The sequence below is a fragment of the Anomaloglossus baeobatrachus genome, chromosome 4, assembly GCF_048569485.1.
Source record: "Anomaloglossus baeobatrachus isolate aAnoBae1 chromosome 4, aAnoBae1.hap1, whole genome shotgun sequence".
NCBI classification, from domain to species: domain Eukaryota; kingdom Metazoa; phylum Chordata; class Amphibia; order Anura; family Aromobatidae; genus Anomaloglossus; species Anomaloglossus baeobatrachus.
This window is the reverse complement of record NC_134356.1, coordinates 428,264,167-428,283,466: the sequence shown is the minus strand read 5'-3', so window position 1 is coordinate 428,283,466 and position 19,300 is coordinate 428,264,167. Positions and strand designations below refer to the sequence as shown.

Sequence of the window (19,300 nt, the reverse complement as noted above, 5' to 3'; positions counted from 1 at the left end):
TATTTTAGTCCACGGCTAGGGAAACTTCTGACCTGTGGTCATTTACAGTGCACAACGTGACTTACTCTGGGGACTGCAGTGCTTGGGTCCACTTGGGTCCACTTTGGGTCCACTATATATATATATATATATATATATATATATATATATATACATATATATATATACACATACATACATACATACATACATACATACACACACACACACACTAGTCCCAGTGTCTCCCTTCTGATGTACATACACCGGTCCCACTGTCTCCCATGTGATGTATATACACCAGTCCAAGTGTCTCCCATGTGATGTATATACACCAGTCCAAGTGTCTCCCATGTGGTGTATATACACCTGTTCAAGTGTCTCCCATGTGGTGTATATACACCTGTCCAAGTGTCTCCCATGTGGCGTATATACACCAGTTCAAGTGTCTCCCATGTGATGTATATACACCAGTCCAAGTGTCTCCCATGTGATGTATATACACCAGTCCAAGTGTCTCCCATGTGGTGTATATACACCAGTCCAAGTGTCTCCCATGTGATGTATATACACCAGTCCAAGTGTCTCCCATGTGATGTATATACACCAGTCCAAGTGTCTCCCATGTGATGTATATACACCAGTCCCAGTGTCTCCCTTCTGATGTACATACACCGGTCCCACTGTCTCCCATGTGATGTATATACACCAGTCCAAGTGTCTCCCATGTGATGTATATACACCAGTCCAAGTGTCTCCCATGTGGTGTATATACACCTGTCCCAATGTCTCCCATCTGATGTACAGTATATACACTGTTCAGTGTCTCCCATCTGATGTACATACACCGGTCCCACTGTCTCCCATGTGATGTATATACACCAGTCCAAGTGTCTCCCATGTGATGTATATACACCAGTCCAAGTGTCTCCCATGTGATGTATATACACCAGTCCCAGTGTCTCCCATATGATGTACAGTATATACACTGTTCAGTGTCTCCCATCTGATGTACATACACCGGTCCCACTGTCTCCTATGTGATGTATATACACCAGTCCAAGTGTTTCCCATGTGATGTATATACACCAGTCCAAGTGACTCCCATGTGCTGTATGTACACCAGTCCCAGTGTCTCCCATGTGATGTATATTACACCAGCCTCAATGTCTCCCATGTGATGTATATACACCAGTCCCAGTGTCTCCCATCTGATGTACAGTATATACACTGTTCAGTGTCTCCCATCTGATGTACATACACCGGTCCCACTGTCTCCCATGTGATGTATATACACCAGTCCAAGTGTTTCCCATGTGATGTATATACACCAGTCCAAGTGTCTCCCATGTGATGTATATACACCAGTCCAAGTGTCTCCCATGTGATGTATATACACCTGTCCAAGTGTCTCCAATGTGGTGTATATACACCAGTCCAAGTGTCTCCCATGTGATGTATATACACCAGTCCAAGTGTCTCCCATGTGATGTATATACACCTGTCCCAATGTCTCCCATCTGATGTACAGTATATACACTGTTCAGTGTCTCCCATCTGATGTACATACACCGGTCCCACTGTCTCCCATGTGATGTATATACACCAGTCCAAGTGTCTCCCATGTGATGTATATACACCAGTCCAAGTGTCTCCCATGTGATGTATATACACCAGTCCAAGTGTCTCCCATGTGATGTATATACACCAGTCCCAGTGTCTCCCATCTGATGTACAGTATATACACTGTTCAGTGTCTCCCTTCTGATGTACATACACCGGTCCCACTGTCTCCCATGTGATGTATATACACCAGTCCCAGTGTCTCCCATCTGATGTACAGTATATACACTGTTCAGTGTCTCCCATCTGATGTACATACACCGGTCAAACTGTCTCCCATGTGACATATATACACCACTCCCAGTGTCTCCCATCTGATGTACAGTATATACACTGTTCAGTGTCTCCCATCTGAAGTACATACACCAGTCCCACTGTCTCCCATGTGATGTATATACACCAGTCCAAGTGTCTCCCATGTGATGTATATACACCAGTCCAAGTGTCTCCCATGTGATGTATATACACCAGTCCCAGTGTCTCCCATCTGATGTACAGTATATACACTGTTCAGTGTCTCCCTTCTGATGTACATACACCGGTCCCCCTGTCTCCCATGTGATGTATATACACCAGTCCAAGTGTTTCCCATGTGATGTATATACACCAGTCCAAGTGTCTCCCATGTGATGTATATACACCAGTCCAAGTGTCTCCCATGTGATGTATATACACCAGTCCAAGTGTCTCCAATGTGCTGTATGTACACCAGTCCCAGTGTCTCCCATGTGATGTATATTACACCAGCCTCAATGTCTCCCATGTGATGTATATACACCAGTCCAAGTGTCTCCCATGTGATGTATATACACCAGTCCAAGTGTCTCCCATGTGATGTATATACACCAGTCCAAGTGTCTCCCATGTGATGTATATACACCAGTCCAAATGTCTCCCATGTGATGTATATACACCAGTCCCAATGTCTCCCATCTGATGTATATACACCAGTCCCAATGTCTCCCATCTGATGTACAGTATATACACTGTTCAGTGTCTCCCATCTGATGTACATACACCGGTCCCACTGTCTCCCTTCTGATGTACATACACCGGTCCCACTGTCTCCCATGTGATGTATATACACCATTCCAAGTGTCTCCCATGTGGTGTATATACACCAGTCCAAGTGTCTCCCATGTCATGTATATACACCAGTCCCAGTGTCTCCCATCTGATGTACAGTATATACACTGTTCAGTGTCTCCCTTCTGATGTACATACACCGGTCCCACTGTCTCCCATGTGATGTATATACACCAGTCCAAGTGTCTCCCATGTGATGTATATACACCAGTCCAAGTGTCTCCCATGTGGTGTATATACACCAGTCCAAGTGTCTCCCATGTGATGTATATACACCAGTCCAAGTGTCTCCCATGTGATGTATATACACCAGTCCAAGTGTCTCCCATGTGATGTATATACACCAGTCCCAGTGTCTCCCTTCTGATGTACATACACCGGTCCCACTGTCTCCCATGTGATGTATATACACCAGTCCAAGTGTCTCCCATGTGATGTATATACACCAGTCCAAGTGTCTCCCATGTGGTGTATATACACCTGTCCCAATGTCTCCCATCTGATGTACAGTATATACACTGTTCAGTGTCTCCCATCTGATGTACATACACCGGTCCCACTGTCTCCCATGTGATGTATATACACCAGTCCAAGTGTCTCCCATGTGATGTATATACACCAGTCCAAGTGTCTCCCATGTGATGTATATACACCAGTCCCAGTGTCTCCCATATGATGTACAGTATATACACTGTTCAGTGTCTCCCATCTGATGTACATACACCGGTCCCACTGTCTCCTATGTGATGTATATACACCAGTCCAAGTGTTTCCCATGTGATGTATATACACCAGTCCAAGTGACTCCCATGTGCTGTATGTACACCAGTCCCAGTGTCTCCCATGTGATGTATATTACACCAGCCTCAATGTCTCCCATGTGATGTATATACACCAGTCCCAGTGTCTCCCATCTGATGTACAGTATATACACTGTTCAGTGTCTCCCATCTGATGTACATACACCGGTCCCACTGTCTCCCATGTGATGTATATACACCAGTCCAAGTGTTTCCCATGTGATGTATATACACCAGTCCAAGTGTCTCCCATGTGATGTATATACACCAGTCCAAGTGTCTCCCATGTGATGTATATACACCAGTCCAAGTGTCTCCAATGTGGTGTATATACACCAGTCCAAGTGTCTCCCATGTGATGTATATACACCAGTCCAAGTGTCTCCCATGTGATGTATATACACCTGTCCCAATGTCTCCCATCTGATGTACAGTATATACACTGTTCAGTGTCTCCCATCTGATGTACATACACCGGTCCCACTGTCTCCCATGTGATGTATATACACCAGTCCAAGTGTCTCCCATGTGATGTATATACACCAGTCCAAGTGTCTCCCATGTGATGTATATACACCAGTCCAAGTGTCTCCCATGTGATGTATATACACCAGTCCCAGTGTCTCCCATCTGATGTACAGTATATACACTGTTCAGTGTCTCCCTTCTGATGTACATACACCGGTCCCACTGTCTCCCATGTGATGTATATACACCAGTCCCAGTGTCTCCCATCTGATGTACAGTATATACACTGTTCAGTGTCTCCCATCTGATGTACATACACCGGTCAAACTGTCTCCCATGTGACATATATACACCACTCCCAGTGTCTCCCATCTGATGTACAGTATATACACTGTTCAGTGTCTCCCATCTGATGTACATACACCAGTCCCACTGTCTCCCATGTGATGTATATACACCAGTCCAAGTGTCTCCCATGTGATGTATATACACCAGTCCAAGTGTCTCCCATGTGATGTATATACACCAGTCCCAGTGTCTCCCATCTGATGTACAGTATATACACTGTTCAGTGTCTCCCTTCTGATGTACATACACCGGTCCCACTGTCTCCCATGTGATGTATATACACCAGTCCAAGTGTTTCCCATGTGATGTATATACACCAGTCCAAGTGTCTCCCATGTGATGTATATACACCAGTCCAAGTGTCTCCCATGTGATGTATATACACCAGTCCAAGTGTCTCCAATGTGCTGTATGTACACCAGTCCCAGTGTCTCCCATGTGATGTATATTACACCAGCCTCAATGTCTCCCATGTGATGTATATACACCAGTCCAAGTGTCTCCCATGTGATGTATATACACCAGTCCAAGTGTCTCCCATGTGATGTATATACACCAGTCCAAGTGTCTCCCATGTGATGTATATACACCAGTCCAAATGTCTCCCATGTGATGTATATACACCAGTCCCAATGTCTCCCATCTGATGTATATACACCAGTCCCAATGTCTCCCATCTGATGTACAGTATATACACTGTTCAGTGTCTCCCATCTGATGTACATACACCGGTCCCACTGTCTCCCTTCTGATGTACATACACCGGTCCCACTGTCTCCCATGTGATGTATATACACCAGTCCAAGTGTCTCCCATGTGATGTATATACACCATTCCAAGTGTCTCCCATGTGGTGTATATACACCAGTCCAAGTGTCTCCCATGTCATGTATATACACCAGTCCCAGTGTCTCCCATCTGATGTACAGTATATACACTGTTCAGTGTCTCCCTTCTGATGTACATACACCGGTCCCACTGTCTCCCATGTGATGTATATACACCAGTCCAAGTGTCTCCCATGTGGTGTATATACACCAGTCCAAGTGTCTCCCATGTGGTGTATATACACCAGTCCAAGTGTCTCCCATGTGATGTACAGTATATACACTGTTCAGTGTCTCCCATCTGATGTACATACACCGGTCCCACTGTCTCCCATGTTATGTATATACACCAGTCCAAGTGTCTCCCATGTGATGTATATACACCAGTCCAAGTGTCTCCCATGTGGTGTATATACACCAGTCCAAGTGTCTCCCATGTGATGTATATACACCAGTCCCAGTGTCTCCCATCTGATGTACAGTATATACACTGTTCAGTGTCTCCCATCTGATGTACATACACCGGTCCCACTGTCTCCCATGTGATGTATATACACCAGTCCAAGTGTCTCCCATGTGCTGTATGTACACCATTCCCAGTGTCTCCCATGTGATGTATATTACACCAGCCTCAATGTCTCCCATGTGATGTATATACACCAGTCCCAATGTCTCCCATCTGATGTACAGTATATACACTGTTCAGTGTCTCCCATCTGATGTACATACACCGGTCCCACTGTCTCCCTTCTGATGTACATACACCGGTCCCACTGTCTCCCATGTGATGTATATACACCAGTCCAAGTGTCTCCCATGTGATGTATATACACCAGTCCAAGTGTCTCCCATGTGATGTATATACACCAGTCCCAGTGTCTCCCATGTGATGTATGTACAACAGTCCTAGTGTCTCCCATGTGCTGTATGTACACCAGTCCCAGTGTCTCCCATGTGATGTATATACACCAGTTCAAGTGTCTCCCATCTGATGTACATACACCGGTCCCACTGTCTCCCATGTAATGTATCTACACCAGTCCAAGTGTCTCCCATGTGATGTATATACACCAGGCCAAGTGTCTCCCATGTGATGTATATACATCAGTCCAAGTGTCTCCCATGTGATGTATATACACCAGTCCAAGTGTCTCCCATGTGATGTATATACACCAGTCCAAGTGTCTCCCATGTGATGTATATACACCAGTCCCAGTGTCTCCCATCTGATGTACAGTATATACACTGTTCAGTGTCTCCCATCTGATGTACATACACCGGTCCCACTGTCTCCCATGTGATGTATATACACCAGTCCAAGTGTCTCCCATGTGCTGTATGTACACCATTCCCAGTGTCTTCCATGTGATGTATATTACACCAGCCTCAATGTCTCCCATGTGATGTATATACACCAGTCCCAATGTCTCCCATCTGATGTACAGTATATACACTGTTCAGTGTCTCCCATCTGATGTACATACACCGGTCCCACTGTCTCCCATGTGATGTACATACACCGGTCCCACTGTCTCCCATGTGATGTATATACACCAGTCCAAGTGTCTCCCATGTGATGTATATACACCAGTCCAAGGTGTCTCCCATGTGCTGTATGTACACCAGTCCCAGTGTCTCCCATGTGATGTATATTACACCAGCCTCAATGTCTCCCATGTGATGTATATACACCAGTCCCAGTGACTCCCATCTGGTATACAGTATATACACTGTTCAGTGTCTCCCATCAGATGTACATACACCGGTCCCAGTGTCTCCCATGTGATGTATGTACAACAGTCCTAGTGTCTCCCATGTGATGCATATAAACCAGTCCCAGTGTCTCCCATGTGATGTATATACACCAGTTCAAGTGTCTCCCATCTGATGTACATACACCGGTCCCACTGTCTCCCATGTGAAGTATATACACCAGTCCAAGTGTCTTCCATGTGATGTATATACACCAGTCCAAGTGTCTCCCATGTAATGTATATACACCAGTCCAAGTGTCTCCCATGTAATGTATATACACCAGTCCAAGTGTCTCCCATGTGATGTATATACACCAGTCCAAGTGTCTCCCATGTGATGTATATACACCAGTCCAAGTGTCTCCCATCTGATGTACAGTATATACACTGTTCAGTGTCTCTCATCTGATGTACATACACCGGTCCCACTGTCTCCCATGTGATGTATATACACCAGTCCAAGTGTCTCCCATGTGATGTATATACACCAGTCCCAGTGTCTCCCATCTGATGTACAGTATATACACTGTTCGGTGTCTCCCATCTGATGTACATACACCGGTCCCAGTGTCTCCCATGTGATGTATGTACAACAGTCCTAGTGTCTCCCATGTGATGCATATAAACCAGTCCCAGTGTCTCCCATGTGATGTATATACACCAGTTCCAGTATCGCCTATGTGATGGATAAAGAACAGTATTGGTGCATCCTGTGTGATTTATTTACCGCAGTCTCAGTGTCTCCTATGTGATGTATACTTTCCGCTCACTGCCTGGGTTCTATAATTATAACGTGAGCAGTGATGAATTTCCCACTGTGAGGAGACATGCAGTGTAATATCCATGTGTTCAGTACAACTTACTGCAGAGGTCAGTTCTTTACAAAATCGCAGAGAGTTGGCTGCTCTCCAGTCTGATGCAAACCTGGAAAAGCAGTGATGAGTAGCAACATCATCAATATCACCCAAGAAGACATGCCTCACCAACGACAATCAGCTCCAGTCATCATATTATGGGAGAATTCATTATTATTTGTTTAACTAAAATATAGCAGGATCATTTTTTAAGTTGATAATTTTGTTCTGCAAATGAGGATAGAAATATCCACATGACCCTTGGCAGGGAAAAAAAGAGAATTTTGTTTACTTACCGTAAATTCTTTTTCTTATAGTTCCGACATGGGAGACCCAGACCATGGGTGTATAGCTACTGCCTCCGGAGGACACGCAAAGTACTACACTAAAAGTGTAGCTCCTCCCTCCGAGCATATACACTCCCCGGATAACAAATCCAACCAGTTTAGTGCCAAAGCTGAAGGAGGACATCCACCCATAAGTAGAGATAGAGTAAAACCCGGAATAACCGGAACCTCTGTCTACAACAACAGCCGGTGAAAACACACGGAACAAGAAAGCTGCCAACAGGCAACAGGGAGGGTGCTGGGTCTCCCATGTCGGAACTATAAGAAAAAGAATTTACGGTAAGTAAACAAAATTCTCTTTTTCTTCATCGTTCCTTATGGGAGACCCAGACCATGGGACGTCTCAAAGCAGTCTATGGGTGGGAAATAAACAGAAACCGAGAAGTAGGCAAACCTAACTTCACAAATGGGCGACAGCCGTCCGAAGGATGCGTCTGCCCAAGCTCGCATCTGCCGAAGCATGAGCATGCACTTGGTAGTGCTTCGAAAAGGTGTGCAGACTAGACCAAGTGGCAGCCTGACAGACCTGCTGAGCCGTAGCCCAAGAGGCACCGACAGCTCTGGTCGAGTGCGCCTTAATCCCCGGCGGGGGAGGCACCTGAGAACATTGGTAGGCATTGGATATGACCGACCTAATCCAACGAGCTAGGGTCGGTTTAGAGGCCAAGAGACCCTTGCGCTGACCTGTGGTCAGCACAAAAAGAGAGGTGCACCGCCTGAAAAAAAACAGCGGTGACACAGATCCGGAGCGTCCGCACCAAATCTAAAACATGCAACGCTTTCTCAAAGCGATGCACAGGGGCCGAACAAAGGGAGGACAATGAAATGTCCTGGATAAAGGTGGAAAGGAGACACCACCTTAGGGAGAAGGCCCGGAGTCGGACGGAGAACCACCTTGTCTTGGTGAAAAAAAACAAAAGAGGGTGACTCCGAAGAGAGCACAGTCAAATCAGAGACTCTCCTGAGAGAAATTATGGCCACCAGAAAGACCACTTTCTGTGAAAGACGAAACAACGAAACCTCCCTAAGAGGCTCAAAGGGAGGGTTTCTGTAAGGCCATGAGGACCCGATTAAGGTCTCAGGGATCCAGAGACCGCCGGTAAGGCGGAATGATGTGAGATGCGCCCTGCATGAAGGTGCGCATCTGGGCCAGCCGGGCGATACGCCGCTGGAACAACGCTGACAGAGCCGAAACCTGTCCCTTGAGGGAATTGAGGGGCAGTCCTAGCTGCAGGCCGGACTGTAGAAGGACAGGATGGTCGGCAAGGAAAAACGGCCAAGGAGCATGGCCGGAAGAACGACACCAGGACAGGAAAATTCTCCAAGTCCTGTGGTAAATCCTGGCCGAGGAAGACTTCCGAGCCTGAGTCATAGTGAAGATGACCTCGGAAGGAATGCCTGAAGCCGTAAGGATTCAGGGCTCAAGAGCCACGCCGTCAATCTGAGAGCCGCAGAATTCTGGCAGAAAACGGACCTTGTGAGAGAAGGTCTGGCCGGTCCGGGAGATGCCACAGCACCTCTACGGACAGACGGAGCAGGTCTGGGAACCAAGCTCACCTGGGCAAGTCTGGGGCGATGAGTAAGACCCGACGGCCCTCCATTCTGATCTTGTGCAGGACTCTGGGCAAGAGAGCTAGAGGGGGAAACACGGAGGCCAGAAGGAACTGGGACCAATCTGGAACCAGCGCGTCCGCTGCCAAGGCCTGAGGATCGTGGGAGCGAGCCACGTAAACCGGGACCTCGTTGTTGTGCCGGGTTGCCATTAGATCCACTTCCGGAGTGCCCCGCCTGACGGACCTTGGCTGAGTTAGTGGACGAGGCCGAGGGCTTAGAGGACGACCAGTTAGAGGAACGAAAGGAACGAAACCTCGACTGGTTCCTGCCCTGGACAGGTTTCCTGGGTTGTGGCATGGAAGTACTCTTCCTGCCAAAAACTTCCTGAATAATTTCATCCAGTTGTTCACCAAATAGACTGGTCCCGGCAAAAGGGAGTCCAGCAAGGAACTTCTTAAGAAGCATCTGCCTTCCACTCTCGAAGCCACAGGAACCTGCGGATAGCGAGGGAAGTAGCCGAGGCCACCGCAGTGCGGTGACAGTCTCCAGCATGGCAGACATGGCATAGGATGAAAAGACTGAAGCCTGGAAGTTAAGGCAACCATTTCGGGCATAAAGTCCCTGGTGAGGGAATGCATCTCCTCCCGAGAAGCAGAGATGGCTTTGAGAGCCCGCACTGCTGCAAAAGATGGGGATAACGAGGCCCCTGCCGCCTCATATATAGATTTGGCCAGAAGGACAACCTGGCGGACAGTGGGATGGCGGAGAGGTGCCGTCAGCCACTGATACAACTGTCCGGGCTGAAGTCTAGACACCGGAGGGTCCACCCTTGGTGAATGAGCCCACTCCTTGACCACCACTGGTGGAAGGGGGAAACAGTCATCAGAACCACGCTTTGGAAAGCGTCTGTCAGGACAGGCTCTGGGCTTGGTCACAGTGACCTGAAGCTGGAGTGGATAAGGAACACACTCCTTGTTCTCTTAGGCAAGGTATACTGATGCTTTTCTGCCGGAGAGGGGTGCTCCCCTGATACAGGCGGATTGAGGTCCAGTACAAATATAATGGACGCAATCAAATCATTAGCATCTGCGTCACTTCCGGACAGATCAATGGGGTCATGGAGAAGCGTCCGAGCCCCCAGTAAAGACATCCTCCTTGTCCTGCGAGTCAGCTCGTGAACCAGAGCCGCGGGGCGAGGAGGGAAGGGGGACCCTGCGTCTCCATTTTAGGAGGACGGGGTCTGAGACCAGATGAAGAATCCTCTGTGAGCTTTGCTGAGCGAGCCGTAGCAGCAGAAGCGCCCTGAGGAGGGGGCTGATGCATGCTCAGCAGTGTCCGGGACAGCTGTCCCCTGGAGAGAGGGATTCTACCCAAGCCGGGGGTTCAGCCACCGGAGCCGGAGCAGCCGGAGGGACCACTGGGGATGAGCCTCCAGGCTGAGGCACCACTATGTTACAGCAGGCATCACAATGTGGTTATGTGCTCGGTACAGGCAGTACGAGCCTACAGCAGTGCATAATAAGAACAGCCTTGCAGCACTGCTCTGATATGAGACATGCTGCAGAAGTGGGGGCTCTGTCCAGGATGACCCTCAGCAGAGTATATAAACAGAGTATATAAGCAGCTGCACAACCGGAGGTTGTGACTTGCCAGACCGTTTACATAGAGACATCTCTGTGCCCTCCAGATCCCCCAGCCCAGGCCCCCCTTTGTCACAATGTGTTATGCAGACATTGAGAACGCTGAGAAAATGGCGTCTGCAGCCTGCGTCTCCACGAGGAGAGGTGGCGGGGCCTACTGTGAGAGCAGGACGGAGGGCAAATGAGGCATACGGGGGAGGGAATCTTTCCTCAGTGAGGAGTGTCCCTTCCCTGTGCTGAACAGCCGCTGGGCGGAGCCACACTGTCCCTCTGCATGACTGACATGCAGGGGGAGTGAAACCGAAAGTAGGCCTCAGGCGAAGCCGGGGCCTAGATTTAAACATGCGGCCAGCGTGCAGGCACCATCGGCGCGGTTCTCCAGAGAAAACTGGAGAACCGGCCGGAAATGTTAACACAGTTATAAAACACACTCTCCCCAATAAATAAGGTACAAGGGACCCCTGGAAAGACCACTGTCTGTGGTAATAACGTCTCAGTACTTAGCTTGTGAGACGCAGGTGCCAGGTCCCTGGGGGGTGATCGCTCCGTCCGTCAGGATCCTGAACAGGGCTGCGGATGGAGACCGGTCTCCTGCAAAGCAGTGAGAACCGTGATGGCTCCCACTTCAAGCCAGAGCCCGAGGGATGGTGAAGGAGCGCGGCATGAAGAGGGCTCCAGCCCTGAAATCAACCTTAACAGCACCGCCGACACAGTGGGGTGAGAAGGGACATGCCTGGAGTCCAGATTGGACCCGCTTTTCTTCCAAATCTTTGAAATCAAAAATCAAAAATCAGAGGATGCATGTGTGTGTGTGACCTCCTGAACACAAAGCATTGAACTGGTTGGATTTGTCACCCGGGGAGTGTATATGCTCGGAGGGAGGAGCTACACTTTTAGTGTAGTACTTTGTGTGTCCTCCGGAGGCAGTAGCTATACACCCATGGTCTGGGTCTCCCATAAGGAACGATGAAGAAAAAAAAAAAAGATTGTCTCATGTTTTTTCATGATCTATTTCAATTGGCGTAATACTATCAAAACGTAACTGTTTATTTCCTTAAAACAATTACATAGAACTAAAATCACAAGTATAAAACATCCTCCAGGGCAAAGAATTTGTGAAGAAGGGAATTTTGTTTACTTACCGTAAATTCCTTTTCTTCTAGCTCTAATTGGGAGACCCAGACAATTGGGTGTATAGGCTATGCCTCCGGAGGCCGCACAAAGTACTACACTTAAAAGTGTTAGGCCCCTCCCCTTCTGCCAATACACCCCCCGTGCTCCCACGGGCTGCTCAGTTTTGGTGCAAAAGCAAGAAGGAGGAAAAAATAATTATAAACTGGTTTAACTTCAATCCGAAGGAAACTCGGAGAACTGAAACCATTCAACATGAACAACATGTGTACACAAAAAAACAGGGGCGGGTGCTGGGTCTCCCAATTAGAGCTAGAAGAAAAGGAATTTACGGTAAGTAAACAAAATTCCCTTCTTTTTCGCTCTATTGGGAGACCCAGACAATTGGGACGTCCAAAAGCAGTCCCTGGGTGGGTAAAATAATACCTCGTAAGAGAGCCGTAAAACGGCCCTTTCCTACAGGTGGGCAACCGCCGCCTGAAGGACTCGTCCACCTAGGCTGGCATCCGCCGCAGCATAGGTATGCACCTGATAGTGCTTCGTGAAAGTGTGCAGGCTCGACCAGGTAGCCGCCTGACACACCTGTTGAGCCGCAGCCCGGTGCCTCAAAGCCCAGGACGCTCCCACGGCTCTGGTAGAATGGGCCTTCAGCCCTGAGGAAACCGGAAGCCCAGCCGAACGGTAAGCTTCGATAATTGGCTCCTTGATCCACCGAGCCAGGGTTGATTTGGAAGCCTGTGACCCTTTACGCTGGCCAGCGACAAGGACAAAGAGTGCATCCGAGCGGCGCAGGGGCGCCGTACGAGAATGTAGAGTCTGAGTGCTCTCACCAGATCTAACAAGTGCAAATCCTTTTCACATTGGTGAACTGGATGAGGATAAATAGAGGGTAAGGAAATATCCTGATTGAGATGAAAGGGGGGTACCACGTTAGGGAGAAACTCCGGAACCGGACGTAGAACCACCTTGTCCTGGTGAATAAACCAGAAAAGGGGCTTTGCACGACAACGCTGCTAGCTCAGACACTCTCCGAAGTGAAGTGACTGCTACTAGAAAAACCACTTTCTGCGAAAGGCGTGAGAGAGAAATATCTCTCATTGGCTCGAATGGTGGTTTCTGAAGAACCATCAGCACCCTGTTTAGATCCCAGGGTTCTAACGGCCGCTTGTAAGGCGGAACGATGTGACAAACACCCTGCAGGAACGTGCGTACCTGTGGAAGTCTAGCTAGGCGCTTCTGGGAAAACACAGAGAGCGCTGAAACTTGTCCCTTAAGGGAACCGAGCGACAAACCCTTTTCCCGTCCAGATTGAAGGAAGGACAGAAAAGTAGGTAATGCAAATGGCCAGGGAGAAAAACCCTGAGCAGAGCACCACGACAGGAAAATTTTCCACGTCCTGTGATAAATCTTGGCGGACGTTGGTTTCCTAGCCTGTCTCATAGTGGCAATGACTTCTTGAGATAACCCTGAAGACGCTAGGATCCAGGACTCAATGGCCACACAGTCAGGTTGAGGGCCGCAGAATTCAGATGGAAAAACGGCCCTTGAGACAGCAAGTCTGGTCGGTCTGGTAGTGCCCACGGTTGGCCGACCGTGAGATGCCACAGAACCGGGTACCACGACCTCCTCGGCCAGTCTGGAGCGACGAGGATGGCGCGGCGGCAGTCGGCCCTGATCTTGCGTAACACTCTGGGCAACAGTGCCAGCGGAGGAAACACATAGGGGAGCTGAAACTGCGACCAATCCTGAACTAAGGCGTCTGCCGCCAGAGCTCTGGGATCTTGAGACCGTGCCATGAACGTTGGTACCTTGTTGTTGTGCCGGGACGCCATGAGGTCGACGTCCGGCACCCCCCAGCGGCAACAGATCTCCTGAAACACGTCCGGGTGAAGGGACCATTCCCCTGCGTCCATGCCCTGGCGACTGAGATAATCTGCTTCCCAGTTTTCCACGCCTGGGATGTGAACTGCGGATATGGTGGAGGCCGTGGCTTCCACCCACATCAAAATCCGCCGGACTTCCTGGAAGGCTTGTCGACTGCGTGTGCCGCCTTGGTGGTTGATGTATGCCACCGCTGTAGAATTGTCCGACTGAATTCGGATCTGCTTGCCTTCCAGCCACTGCTGGAACGCTTTCAGGGCAAGATACACTGCCCGAATTTCCAGAACATTGATCTGAAGCGAGGACTCATGCCGGGTCCACGTACCCTGAGTCCTGTGGTGGAGAAAAAACCGCTCCCCACCCTGACAGACTTGCGTCCGTCGTGACTACTTCCCAGGATGGGGGTAGGAAGGATTTCCCCTTCGACAATGAAGTGGGAAGAAGCCACCACCGAAGGGAAGCTTTGGTCGCCTGAGAGAGGGAGACGGTCCTGTCGAGGGACGTCGGCTTCCTGTCCCATTTGCGTAGGATGTCCCATTGAAGGGGACGCAGGTGAAACTGCGCGAAAGGGACTGCTTCCATTGCTGCCACCATCTTCCCCAGGAAGTGCATGAGGCGCCTCAAGGGGTGTGACTGGCCTTGAAGGAGAGATTGTACCCCTGTCTGTAGTGACCGCTGCTTGATCAGCGGAAGCTTCACTATCGCTGAGAGGGTATGAAACTCCATGCCAAGGTATGTGAGCGATTGGGCCGGTGTCAGATTTGACTTTGGAAAATTGATGATCCACCCGAAACTCTGGAGAGTCTCCAGGGTAGCGTCGAGGCTGTGTTGGCATGCCTCTTGAGAGGGTGCCTTGATCAACAGATCGTCCAAGTACGGGATCACCGAGTGACCCTGAGAATGGAGGACCGCTACTACAGTAGCCATAACCTTGGTGAAAACCCGTGGGGCTGTTGCCAGGCCGAATGGCAGTGCCACGAACTGCAGGTGTTCGTTTCCTATGGCGAAGCGCAAGAAGCGCTGGTGCTCTGGGGCAATCGGAACGTGGAGATAAGCATCTTTGATATCGATCGATGCAAGGAAATCTCCTTGGGACATTGAGGCGATGACGGAGCGAAGGGATTCCATCCGGAACCGCCTGGTCTTTACGTGTTTGTTGAGAAGTTTCAGGTCTAGGACAGGACGGAAAGACCCGTCCTTCTTTGGGACCACAAACAAGTTGGAGTAAAAACCGTGGCCCTGTTGATGAAGAGGAACAGGGACCACCACTCCTTCTGCCTTCAGAGTGCCCAGCGCCTGCAGAAGAGCCTCGGCTCTCTCGGGAGGCGGAGAAGACCTGAAGAATCGAGTCGGGGGACGACAGATGAACTCTATCTTGTAACCGTGAGACAGAATGTCTCTCACCCAGCGGTCTTTTATTTGTGGCAGCCAGGTGTCGCAAAAGCGGGAGAGCCTGCCACCGACCGAGGATGCTACTAGAGGAGGTAGAAGTCATGAGGCAGCCGCTTTGTTAGCGGTGCTCCCAATGGCCTTTTTAGGACGTGACTTAGACCGCCATGCATCGGAGTTCCTTTGTTCTTTCTGAGACCTTTTGGACGAGGAGAATTGGGACCTGCCCGCGCCCCGAAAGGACCGAACCTCGACTGCCCTCTCCTCTGTTGGGAGAGGTTCTGCTTGGGCTGGGGTAAGGATGTATCCTTTCCCTTGGATTGTTTGATGATTTCATCCAGGCGCTCGCCAAAGAGCCTGTCGCCAGAAATTGGCAAACCGGTTAAACGCTTTTTTGGAAGCGGAATCTGCCTTCCACTCCCGTAGCCACAAGGCCCTGCGGACTACTACCGAATTGGCGGTCGCAACTGCCGTACGGCTCACAGAGTCCAGGACAGCATTCATAGCGTAAGACGCAATTGCCGAGGTCTGGGAGGTAATGGAAGCCACTTGTGGCGCGGCCGCTTCAATTTTCGCTTGACCTGCTGATATAGCTTGTAGCGCCCATACGGCTGCGAATGCTGGGGCAAAAGAAGCTCCGATAGCTTCATAGATGGATTTCATCCAGAGCTCCATCCGCCTGTCAGTGGCATCTTTGAGCGAGGCCCCATCTTCCACTGCAAGTATGGATCTAGCCGCCAGTCTGGAGATTGGAGGATCCACTTTGGGACATTGAATCCAACCTTTAACCACTTCCGGGGGAAAAGGATAACGTGTATCCTTAAGGCGCTTAGATAAACGCTTATCCGGACAAGCATGGTGATTCTGGATTGCCTCTCTGAAATCAGAGTGGTCTAGAAACATACTCTGTGTACGCTTGGGGAACCTGAAGCGAAATTTCTCCTGCTGAGAATCAGACTCCTCCGCCGGAGGGGCTGAGGGAAGAATATCCAGCAACTGATGAATGGATGCAATAAGATCATTCACTATGGCGTCCCCGTCTGGAGAATTAAGATTGAGAGCGCTCCCAGGATCAGAATCCTGATCAGCTGTTTCCGCATCATCAACCAGAGAATCCCCCCGCTGAGACCCTAAACAATATGATGTCGAGGGAAATTCTAAGCGGGCTCGCTTAGACGATCTGGGGCTAGGTTCTAAGTCCGAACCCTCCGTCTGGGATGTATGAGATACCCCGTGAGGACATTGTTGGTCCAACTGAGGGGGGTCAGGGAACAATGATTCAACAGAGTCCCTTTGCTGAGATACCGGTCTGGACTGCAAGGCTTCTAGTATCTTAGCCATAGTCTCAGAGAGTTGATCCTTAAAGGCTGCAAACTCAGTCCCCGTCACCTGGACAGTGTCAACAGGTGGCTCCCCCTGGGCCCCTCTTAGCAGAGGATCCGGCTGAGGAAGTGTCACAGGGGTCGAACACTGTACACAATGAGGGTCAGTGGAACCTGCCTGTAGCTGGGTCTTACATGCGGCGCAGGCAACATAATAAGCCTGTGTTTTGGCACCCCTGCCTTTTATGGGCGCCATGCTATAGTTTTCCCTGAGTAACACAATAGGGTATATAGCCAGAAAGAACTGTGCTCATACAGTGTAAATTATATACAGTACACAAATAATGTACCCATACAATACAGCACCATGGAGCTAGCACCACATGTGCTGTTTACCAGCCGCCTAAGCGGTTGTGAGGCCACCAGAGACCGTGTCTGGGTCTCCCATGAATATGTCCCTCTCTGCAGCGTCGGTGGAGCTGACAGGAATGGCTGCGGCGTCCTGACGAGCTGAGGAAGCTGTGGGCGTGGCCTAGAAAGAGCGCGAAACGGGCGCTCATACTGTGTACAGTGAGGGGAGTGGAGCATGTAAATCATACTCCAGCCCTCATTGCTGCTCGCTCCGTGCAGCGTCCCGCCCTTCCCCTGCCTGTCAGGGCTGAGGGCGGGAGAAAAAAAGGGAAACTAGGCCGCAATGAAGCCGGGGACTGTAGTAATAAACGCGGCCGCCGTAAAAGCGCGGTCGCGTGAAAGTCCCCGGCGAACTACAAGTCCCAGCCGCGCCGCAGTGTCCCGTGGCAACGGCGGTCAGTGCGGTAGCCCTTACATATAAACACACTCAGCGACGCTGAGTGTGTAATGGCACATATAGACCCGGTCAGCGCCGCGGTCCCCGGTGCACTAGCACACCCAGCAAAGCTGAGGTGATGCCGTGCGCGGTCCCCATAGGGATACAGAGTACCTTTAAGATGCAGGGCCATGTCCCTGAACGGTATCGGCTCCTATCCATCAGGCTCCACAGGAGTTGTGGATGAAGCCCGGTCTCAGTGCCTGGAAACCGATAAGATCCCACTTCACCCAGAGCCCTAAGGGGGATGGGGAAGGAAAAACAGCATGTGGGCTCCAGCCGCCGTGCCCGCAATGGATACCTCAACCTTAACAACACCGTCGACAAAAGTGGGGTGAGAAGGGAGCATGCTGGGGGCCCTATATGGGCCCACTTTTCTTCCATCCGACCTAGTCAGCAGCTGCTGCTGACTAATCTGTGGAGCTGTGCTGTGCGTGTCTGACCTCCTTCGCACAAAGCAAAAACTGAGCAGCCCGTGGGAGCACGGGGGGTGTATTGGCAGAAGGGGAGGGGCCTAACACTTTTAAGTGTAGTACTTTGTGCGGCCTCCGGAGGCATAGCCTATACACCCAATTGTCTGGGTCTCCCAATAGAGCGAAAAAGAAATCATTAAATCAGCCCCATATAGTTTAATTGCTATCTGGTAAATAATAATAACTAAACCAATTAGTACATATTGATCATATTTTATAAACTTTATCACAATCATTAATAAGCCATTATTAATAATTACTAAACTAACATACAAGAGAAAATTAACCCAGGGATTAGCTGAAACAGACTGTAATTAGTACTTTGGAGAATTATCCCTACGTGTTTCTTCAATAGTAAATTATAATAACGTATCTGCTATCCCATTTTCGTCAAAGGTTTTTGTAAAATACTGAACTACAATCAGGGTATGTTCACATGTGGTTTTTATTCTGCTAACAAACAGTGTCCTACTGTACCAGCAGAGTGAAGTATATTTCCAAAACCTTCTGCATAAACTTTAAAAATGCAATACATATTGTATAAATGCATGAAAAGCGATACAAACAAATGCCTATACCACACCAAGTCGAGAGAAAACCATATAAGTGTATTGGGGAGTAATGAAGATATAAATGGGGTAGAATCCAGCCGCAAATGAAAGGTAGGGTACATCAAATATAGCAAGCAAGTCCACTGGCCATATATCTGCTTCTTTATGGAGGAGTGTAACTATTTGTGGCTAGATTTCTATCCATTTTTATGTTCATTACTACACCAAGTTAAGAAGAAAACCCACAAGTGTATTGGGAGTAAAGGCATTTGTTGGTATCACCTTCCATGCATTTATACTGTTTTCATTGCATATTTAATGTTTGCAAATCTCTAATAAAGTATATTATTGTTGCATAATCAAATTCACCCTATTCTTGCTTCTTTCAGCTTAGTTGGTGGAGTGTGGTGGTTCCTTCATCTCATT

The 19,300-nt window shown here is 49.1% G+C and overlaps 1 protein-coding gene across 1 annotated transcript in view; it reads right to left on the bottom strand.

Moving 5' to 3' along the window:
- The window catches only part of NCAPH2 (non-SMC condensin II complex subunit H2), a 228,765-nt gene that overhangs the window by 71,316 nt on the left and 138,149 nt on the right, over positions 1-19,300 (bottom strand). The gene's annotated exons all lie outside the window — the stretch shown is intronic.